This window comes from Myxocyprinus asiaticus, chromosome 20 (assembly GCF_019703515.2).
Source record: "Myxocyprinus asiaticus isolate MX2 ecotype Aquarium Trade chromosome 20, UBuf_Myxa_2, whole genome shotgun sequence".
Lineage (NCBI taxonomy): Eukaryota > Metazoa > Chordata > Actinopteri > Cypriniformes > Catostomidae > Myxocyprinus > Myxocyprinus asiaticus.
In genome coordinates this window covers 632,501-642,500 of record NC_059363.1, presented here as the reverse complement: position 1 = coordinate 642,500, position 10,000 = coordinate 632,501, and the positions used below count along the sequence as shown (strand labels likewise).

At 39.9% G+C, this 10,000-nt stretch overlaps 1 protein-coding gene across 4 annotated transcripts in view; it reads right to left on the bottom strand.

Moving 5' to 3' along the window:
- LOC127410685 (formin) overlaps positions 1-10,000 on the bottom strand; it is a 65,196-nt gene that overhangs the window by 37,069 nt on the left and 18,127 nt on the right. The gene's annotated exons all lie outside the window — the stretch shown is intronic.

Here is a 10,000-nt window from a genome sequence, read left to right as displayed (position 1 = left end):
CATTTTACAGTGTATAAACAGAGACATATGGTTTATTTTAGACATTTTTCAGTATGCACTTCAACAGTCCTCCTGCCTTATTGGACATTGAATCGTTTACAGTTCGAGCTGACAGAGTATACGAGCGACTACATTCTCCCCAAATTGTATTTGTTCAGTTCAGTCACTCTTATAAATGTCTGAATGTTATTGCATTATATAAGAAAATATATAATCGAGTGTGATCTGCGTGTCTTTAAATGCAGCTGGATTTTTTCTTGGAACTCATTTTTGCATCAATACATCAAAATGTTGAACATGAACACGGTTAGAAATCCACTGTGAGAAAAATAATCAGAGTAGAATGGCACCATAAAAGGACATCTTTCAGGTCCTTTCAAGCACCTATAGGAGATTTTATAACAAACTATAAATTCACAGGATTTTTATTCGTAGCTACACATGGTCACAATTACTAATGACTGAATTTCTTCATAAAGGGTGCAAGAGTTTTTGGCACGGTAAAGACCTGCTTTAAAACTTAATGTCTTGGACTTCTTCGTTAGGTAGCGACGGAGCTCTATAACAGGCGTTAAGCTACTGCGGCGTTCAGTGGGAACCAGTACAACGGGCCTTTAGAAGTGAGTATTGCATTACAGCAGGTTCATTATTAATGTGAGCAGGGATCTGCTCTGATACACACTTACGCTCTCTTAACACCTCTAATGAACGACTGCAGTAAATGCAAACAGCTTCAGAACAAAACAGAACCACCGGATAACCAGCACAGCTGATAATTAATGCAAAACATAATATAGTGTATTTGAAACAACGACAGTCTGAGATAGTGCCCGACCAATATAGAGTTTTTCAGTTGCTTATGTCGATCATTTAGAGAGCTGATTGCAGATACAGAGCTAATATATATATATATATATACAAAGGTCTGTGACCACATTGAAATTCTGGCTTGAATCCAACACAGATTTGGAAATAATCAAAGTTTTAGGATTTTGACAAATTTAAAACAAAGAAACAGTTATGATGCAAAATGAATAAGAAATGTTTCAGATTCTGCACCATTTCTATGTCACTCATTTCGAGCGCATGCTTTTATTACAGAAAAAGGACAATACTGAGACATTCTCAAATTTGTGATTTTTTCAATTCAACTCGTCATTCTAAAAATGCCAATGATAATTTGATTATTTTGAAACGATTCATAATTATTTTCAAAAATATGCTGAAAAAAAGAATCACAGTATTTACTGAACATTCCTAATTCAGACAGCACAGAGATGACCAGACTTGAGCAATAGAGTCACAGAAGCATTTAGCACCAAGGAGGATTGACTTACATGTGTGGCTGCATCCAGTATATTAACACACAAAAAAATGCATTACACAATATGCATTATAGATGTTATATGTTATAGTACATGCTTTGTCTATGTAGATATGTTGCATGCATAATGTCTGATGCAACACAATGACAAACAGATGTTAAACCGTGAAATAAGTGTAACAGATTTGCATATCATGAAGCGTTAACATTTCTTGCACCAATAATTACAGATTAAAAGATTAAGTGCAGGCAGATAAACTCCATCAATAAATCAAGCAGGCTCATAGAATGAACTCTTATTAGTAGTGTGTATAGGTGGTTAAACACAGGATGTGGTAACCGTGAGTTCCCTATTCATTTTGGGATAGGGAAAGAGGCGCCAGATGGCCAAACAGAGGTGCCTCTGCTTGTCAAGCTCTTTCACGAGAATTCAATTGCATTATCATGCTGGACTGCTTTGCGGGACACACCGTGAAAGATACAAATGTTTTATATTTTGTGTCATTGACCAGAACAGTCTGAAGTCACTCCCTGTTCCCTATATTATGTAGCATGCACTTTAAAGAGAATGAATGAAGGACTGAGTGTTTTTGTTCACAGACAACGTCTGCCCGGCAATCGCATTTATTTAAGCCGAGTTCTATTCGTGGTTCAACTGTTTTATGGCTAAATAACACATTTTATAGACATACAAACGGCCTAACCCATACACAGTGGTAATTCGAAGTGCTTCACATGGAAATGATAAAGAAAATAAAAGAAGCATCACTTAAAATTAGAATAAAAAGTAAGACAAGAATTTACAATTAAGTTCAGGGCACCCCTTCAGTGGAAAAGCAGAACAGGTGCCCCAGGGATCACCCCTATGACCTTTAATAACCCCCTTACTGAGGTCCTAACATCTATCACCCAGTGATCTTGATTCGACCGCTGTCGTAGTCTTCAACAACCCCCCACCTTTTTCGTTCGGATGTTTCCACCAGATATTTAAATGAATAAAAATGAAAGAATGAAAAAATAATACAGAGGTTCATCACAGTGTTCAGTCAGTAAAAGCACAGTTAAACAGAAGTGTTTTCAGTCTGGGTTTGAATGTGGCTACTGTTGGAGCACATCTGACCTCTTCTGAAGCTGGTGCCAGCTGCGGGTGGCATAATAGCTAAACGCTGTCTCACCTTGTTTTGAGCGAACCCTCTATATGTCTGAATTGATCCTAATGATCTGAGAGGTCTGTTAGGTTTATATTCAACAAGCATATCTGAAATGTATTTAGGTCTTAGGCCATTGACTGATTTATAGTAATAGTACCTTAAAATCAATTCTAAATGTAACTGGAAGCCAGTGTAAAGATATGAGGACTGGAGTAATATGCTCAGATGTTTTAGTTTGGGTGAGAATCCTGGCAGCGGCATTCTGGACGAGCTGCAGGTGTCTAATGGCCTTTTTGGGAAGACCGGTGAGGAGTCCATTGCAATAATCAACTCTGCTGGTGATGAATGCATGAACAAGTTTCTCTAAGTCTTGACTGGATACAAAACATATTTTTCAGGCTATATTTTTGTGCTGATAATACATTGATTTTGATATTGCTTTGATGTGACTACTGAAACTAAGGTTTGACTCCAAAATGACACCAAGATTTCAGATTTTTTGCCTTTAGACCCCTGGAGTCAAGGCATGTGTTCACCATGGGAATTTTGCCTTCGTTGCCAAATGCAATGACCTCTGTCTTGTCGTTGTTTAACTGAAGGAAGTTTCGGCACATCCAACTGTTAATTTCGTCAGTGCACTGGCACAGAGAGTCTATGGGGCTGTAGTCATTTGGTGATAGGGCTAGGTAGATCTGGGTGTCATCTGCATAGCTACGATATGACATTTGGTTCTTTTTCATATTTGGCAAAGCAATATTAACATAATATATCGTAATCAGAGGAGAAGGCAACAACAATGAACTTACTTTGGTCAGATGGATGCAAACAGTTTTGAAAAAGCGTTTGGAAATTTCTTTGAGAGACTGATGCACCGCGATGCATCGATGCATTTTACACCCCTACCAGACAGCAAAGGAAATATTTTCACATCGTCCCAAGTATCAAACACAGAATGCCTAAATCCACCTCCGTATGAATTGTTCACATCCTGTCCGTACAGTCGGACCTAAAACGATTCCCGAAAAAGACACCCAATAAACACAATCATTAAAGGTTTTAAGTCACTCCTGAAGTTCTGAGTCACAAACAATTAAAATGTCAGTTTGTTTAAGAAGCATTATTACTGTTCATACTGCATATTAATAATGATTCATCTAGCTGTGTGATGTTTACATACTTCACAGGACTAGAGGCATCAAGAGACGAGAGACTCACCAGACCACAGCAAGGACAGAAAGAGCTTTTCCCTGAAATCCACATAATGTTGGCCAAAGTTTTTTAATATTTTACCTTTTCATGATAATTTTCCAGCCTCTCTCGACCCTCAACTCACACGAGCTGGGGGTTTGGTGTCATCTAGTTTTTAACTGTGTCATCCTTCAATAACAGCTTGTTTGTGCAGCTGTATTACTGTAACAGATGCATATCTGTGCTGAAAGGTGCCGCTGAAACATCTAAGACCTAACACCTATTAGTGGTTCTCGCTCTCAATGGGGCGTGTGGTGAGTTGTGTGTGGATCACGGAGAGAAGCATGAGCCTCCACATGCTGTGAGTCTCCGCAGTGTCATGCACAATGAGTCACATGATAAGATGCGTGGATTGACCGTCTAAGAACACTAAGCATCATTATCTAAGTAGGTCCGTAAACATTTGTAAATTAACGAGAGCTTTGAACCGCTCTAAAGTCCATTAAGTGCCACTTAAAAGTACCTTTCAGCTTGTCAGAGACAAAGGAACGTTTAATAAATTGCAATTGTCATTAGAAAGCCACTGTACACTTTTTCAGTGGGAAAAAAGTGCCTAAAAATAGTTTTGAAAGCAATCAACCTGAATGATAAGCATAACGTTATATCGGCCTTCTTCTATAAGTATAACTATAGCAATAGAAATATGATATGTTCTTTTTTAACAGATTTCTAAACAAGACATGTGAGTAAAGTGACTCTGCAGTCTAAATCTGAAATAGGTCTAAATAAATAATTAAAATATGGTTAACATGAGATTAGAGTGAAAGTGTGCAATGAGCGATTCCCTCTCTCTCTTCCTCCTCCTCTTCTTCCTTTCTCCAATGGCTTGTTCAGATCGGCTCCAGTGCCCTAGCTTGTTTCCATGGCAGTCACAAATTGCATGATGCATAATAGCAGCAAGGCTACATGTACACAGTGCCTACAACTTTAACCAGATGATTAATATTCATATGGTCTATGAGCAGTTCAGCACTGATGTCCGTCATTTTAATCCTGTTCTTTGGGGGCCTGGGTAGCTCAGTGGTAAAGATGCTGGCTACCACCCCTGGAGTTCGCTAGTTCGCTAGTTCAAATCCCAGGGTGTGCTGAGTGACTCCAGCCAGGTCTCCTAAGCAACCAAATTGGCCCAGTTGCTAGGGAGGGTAGAGTCACATGGGATAACCCTGATCGCTATAATGTGAGTTGGGCATGTGGTGAGTTGAGCGTGGATGCCGTGGTGGATGGCGTGAAGCCTCCACACGTGCTCTATCTCCGTGGCAACGCGCTCAACAAGCCACGTGATAAGATGCACGGGTTGACGGTCTCAGATGCGGAGGCAGCTGGGGTTCGTCCTCTGCCACCCGGATTAAGGCGAGTCTACACCACCACGAGAAATTAAAAGCACATTGGGAATTGTGCATTCCAAATTGGGGAGCAAAAGGGGAAGAAATCCCCCCAAAAAATCCTGTCTGTTCAGTTCATTCAAAGAAATGAAACTTCAGGCTACATGAGATTTCACATGCATTTCTTGCGTTACTTCCATAAATCTCTATAAAGTTGATACATGCCATATATGCCTTAACATCGTTATTTATTTAATTAAATTCAGTAATAGTTAATAACTTTTGAAGCCTCTGCAAGGTTACCAGTAATATAATAAATAATTTCCATTATTGCCAGTATTTCTGCATTATTTTCATAATGAGAAGACAAACTCTTGGGCATATTGGCCAAAGTTTCTGCACCTTTGGATCGGACAGCTACGTAAAGAAACGCTTAAGTTCTACATTTTAACGAGCGATCTACGAGCAGGCGTTACTTTACGTAGTAAAAGCTACGATCATCTAAAAGATAGCATCTAAAGCTTTTCTAAAAGCTGATTCTAAACAATACCTACTGAAAAATGCATCCTTATTCATTCGCAGTTTATTTTTAGGTCTTTTATTTTTTATTTTTTTGTCTATTTTCTGCTAGAGTATAATTTTCTGAATGCCTAAAGCACTTTGCAGACCTTTACAAATAAAACTTTATTATTATTAGTAGCATATTTAACACACATTAGGCCAACTCTTGCTGCACTTAAACAAATAAATGCATGAACAAACATCGTTGCATATTCACGCTTAAATCTGATTGCTGCGTGATGGTGAGAGAAAGCACAAACATAATGTTGCCTACCAAATGAGTCATTACAAAAAAAACAAAAAAACATTTAAACTGTATTTACCTGGTGCTTTTTTTTTTAAGGCGGTCTATAATTTTACTTACATTCATATCCGCATATTCTGTGCGGATGCTCGTGGAGATGGTGCTTCAGGTTTGAAGTGCTTCCTGCCTGAGCCGACACTTTTTTGTCAACAAACCTTACAAACCGAGTAACTGAGAAACACTGACAGTGCCTTGTGGGACATATTCGCACACCGCGGATTTCAACTGGTTTTACAGGAAATACAGGCGCGTGTTGCCTTTAAAATGGAATGATGTTATCTCTTTGTATCTTTGAATATCCCTTATGTTCTTTATTGTCAGTGTTGATCAAACATATTTCCTTTTTTTGTTTGTTAGTTTTTGATCAGCAAGTGACAGTAAAGAACAGAAGGGTTATTCAACAACACATTGAATGCAAGCAAGATGATGCATTACTAACCTCCAAACCATAAAACATTTTAAAGTCCTGTGGTCTGTATTAATGAATTCTCTTGAATATTTAAAGCAGCTGTGAAGGGGGTGCCTGGGTATCTCAGCGAGTATTGACGCTGACTATCACACCTGGAGTCACGAGTTTGAATCCAGGGTGTGCTGAGTGACTCCAGTCAGGTCTCCTAAGCAACCAAATTGGCCCGGTTGCTAGGGAGGGTAGAGTCACATGGGGTAACCTCCTCATTGTCACGATTAGTGGTTCTCGCTCTCAATGGGGCGTGTGGTAAGTTGTGTGTGGATCGTGGAGAGTAGCATGAGCCTCCACATGCTGTGATGCACAACGAGTCACGTGATAAGATGCACGGATTGACGGTCTCAGAAGCGGAGGCAACTGAGACTTGTCCTCCACCACCCGGATTAGGTGAGTAACCGCGCCACCACGAGGACCTACTAAGCAGTGGGAATTAGGCATTTCAAATTGGGAGAAAAGGGGATAAAAAACTGTTAAGAATTTACATGTTTCCATTGATCATGGTATAAATATTGGGGGGGGGGGGTTGTACTTGCTTGTTTTGATTATTGGGGGGTTACCTCCCCCCCCATCCCCCCTGGAAACTACACCCCTGCATTCATGACATATTTTGGAATAAAAATGGTAAATTTCTAGACTAGTTTGCTGGTATGAATAAATACTCTTTCTGGACTGGAGAGGAAGTTTCAATTTCTGAAAGTTACAATATGTTGTCAAAGTAAAATAAATCATTATCTCAAAAGAACAATTTGAGTTCTCACAATAGGAATCCCTTTAAAACATGACACGTAAAGTACATACAGTTCCTGATTCTAGTGTTTCTCAGGAACAAAATATACTGACACTTTTCCCACATTTAACAGCAGGATCTGTCCAGTGTGCTCGACTGAGAGCACATGTTAGAGATTAGAGCGCGTCCAGTGAGCAGGCGGCGATGACAGAGACTCTGCCCCCCTCATGTCGTCCTCGTCACGCTTTGATATGATAATCAGGATCGAGAAAAGGCACCAAGAAATCCCGCAGACGATGCATCAGAACACATGACACAAATTAGACATTGTGTCTGCACTCCAACGAATTTATATTGTGTTTTAGGAGAGCTGATCTACTGATAGATGTCTTTCTGCACACTTTGAAAATGTTTATTTCCATATTACCTACATGGGTGGATCTCACAAAACCTATTAAGAACATGACCGGGTCATAGTTCATCAAATTATATGACCATTAAGATGCATTGTGACATTTTCACATATTCCACAAATGTTTACATTTGTGGAGTATTTATACACCATGGTAGTAATGTTTGCCACCTTTACTGCCAATCTAAAAAATATATATATTTTTTTTACAGTATTGTTTTACTGTAATACAGAAAAAGTTACTGAGAACGATAATTGAGAATGAGAATTTACCAAAATGTAAAAATAAAATGTCTGGACGCATTACTGTAAATGGGAAATTGGGGAGATGTGTTTAATTGTCATGAAAATGATAATACAATACAAAAACTTCTTATGGTCCTAAAAACAGGCTTTATTTACTATATGCAAAATATACAAAAATGTGTCCTGGACATGTTTTTGTGAGATTCAGCCGCATGTGTCAAACTCATACACACATCCACACAAACCCACCCTCACACACACACACAAACCCACCCTCACAAACACACACACACAAACACAGACAAACACACAAACCCACCCTCACAAACACACAGACATACACACACACACATACACACTCTCACACACACACACACACCCTCACAAACTCACACACACACCCACACCCACACCCACACCCACACCCACACCCACACTCACACCCACACTCACACCCACACCCACACCCACACCCACACTCACACCCACACTCACACCCACACTCACACCCACACTCACACTCACACTCACAAACTCACACTCACACTCACAAACTCACACTCACAAACTCACACACACACACACACACACACACACACACACACCCTCACAAACTCACACACACACTCACACACACTCACACACACACACTCACACACACACACACACACACACTCTCACACACACACACACACTCACACACACACACACACCCTCACAAACTCACACACCCACACCCACACCCACACCCACACCCACACCCACACTCACACTCACACCCACACTCACACCCACACTCACACTCACAAACTCACACTCACAAACTCACACTCACAAACTCACACACTCACACACACACACACACACACACACACACACACACTCACACACTCACACACTCACACACACACTCTGGCAGCATTTTAAGCCACAGTACACACGTGAACACAAACACGCCTGCACTGTCATCACTCTGATCAGCGTGCTGTGATACAACACCACACGACCGATATCAGACTCTCACCTCGCGGACAGCAGCGGTATTGATTGCGTCTCAACACACCTCACTGCTATCGGCCCGTCAGTTTCTCTTATATTGCAGAATAAGGCCAGACATTGACACAAGCTCTCGTCCGTTTTCCTGGAGGCAGTTACCGGGGTCAGTTTCTCAGAATGGTGAATCACAAAGCTTTGTATTGTGAAGTATAAACACACAGACAGAACAGACAGAACTGCAAACGTGTCACTTTTGTTTATTCATACTTTCAGAAATTCCCTCTGTCTGCCAAGAGTTCCAGTATCTATTAATCTTTTCACACTGGCCAAATGAGACATTAAACCTTCTGTATGGCTTAATAAATAATCAATGACTTTTCTTAAACACAGAAGTGATGGAGGGGTTTGAACACAAGAACTGAATAAATACATTTGATTAGAAGTGTATTTGAAACTGAAAATGTGTTATGTGTTGAAATAACACAATTGTTCCAGCAAGGCTGAAGATTACATACGAGTTCTGCAGTTTGAATGACATCGATAACTTACAAAATTGCATTCATTTATTTTTTATTTAATACCCCAGCAGAAAAGACCAACAATCTGAAACATCAGGTGGTAGAAGACTTTGGTTTATTTTGTAAAAAGTTAACTTTATTAAAAATTAAATGTCTCACAATTTGATGAGACGGCAACACAGACCCGACAGGGCGATGTCTGGGGCCGAATTATTTAAATGCTGATGTTGGCTGAAGTACAGAATGACCACACACACACACAGATACACACACACACACACACACACACAGGCGACATGGAGCCCCATGTGACTGATCAGAGGAGGGTTGTATATGGATTTGAAGGGGGCAGACAGTGTGGTTTGGGTCCAGACTGAATTTTTAACATCTTGGACGCCACACAACACTGCTGACCTGTGCAAATAGACATCACTGTGACAACTGCACTGGAAAAATGTGCAGTTGTTACCTTTACTAAGTTATTTCTACCTTATCTGACCCCTAAAAGTGACTTTGGTTGGTGTAAACTAATGTAGCCAGATTGATTCATTCATACTTAATGTTATTTGTCTTGTATAAAGCCAGTAAATTTAGATTTTGCAACATGAAGCACATTTTCAAGTAACTCAGCACTAAGGTTTTTTTTTTCTGCTGCCCCGGTTAGGTCAGTACTTCAGATTGTTACTTGCCCTTTCAATGTTTTCACTTAATTAAATTAAAATAAA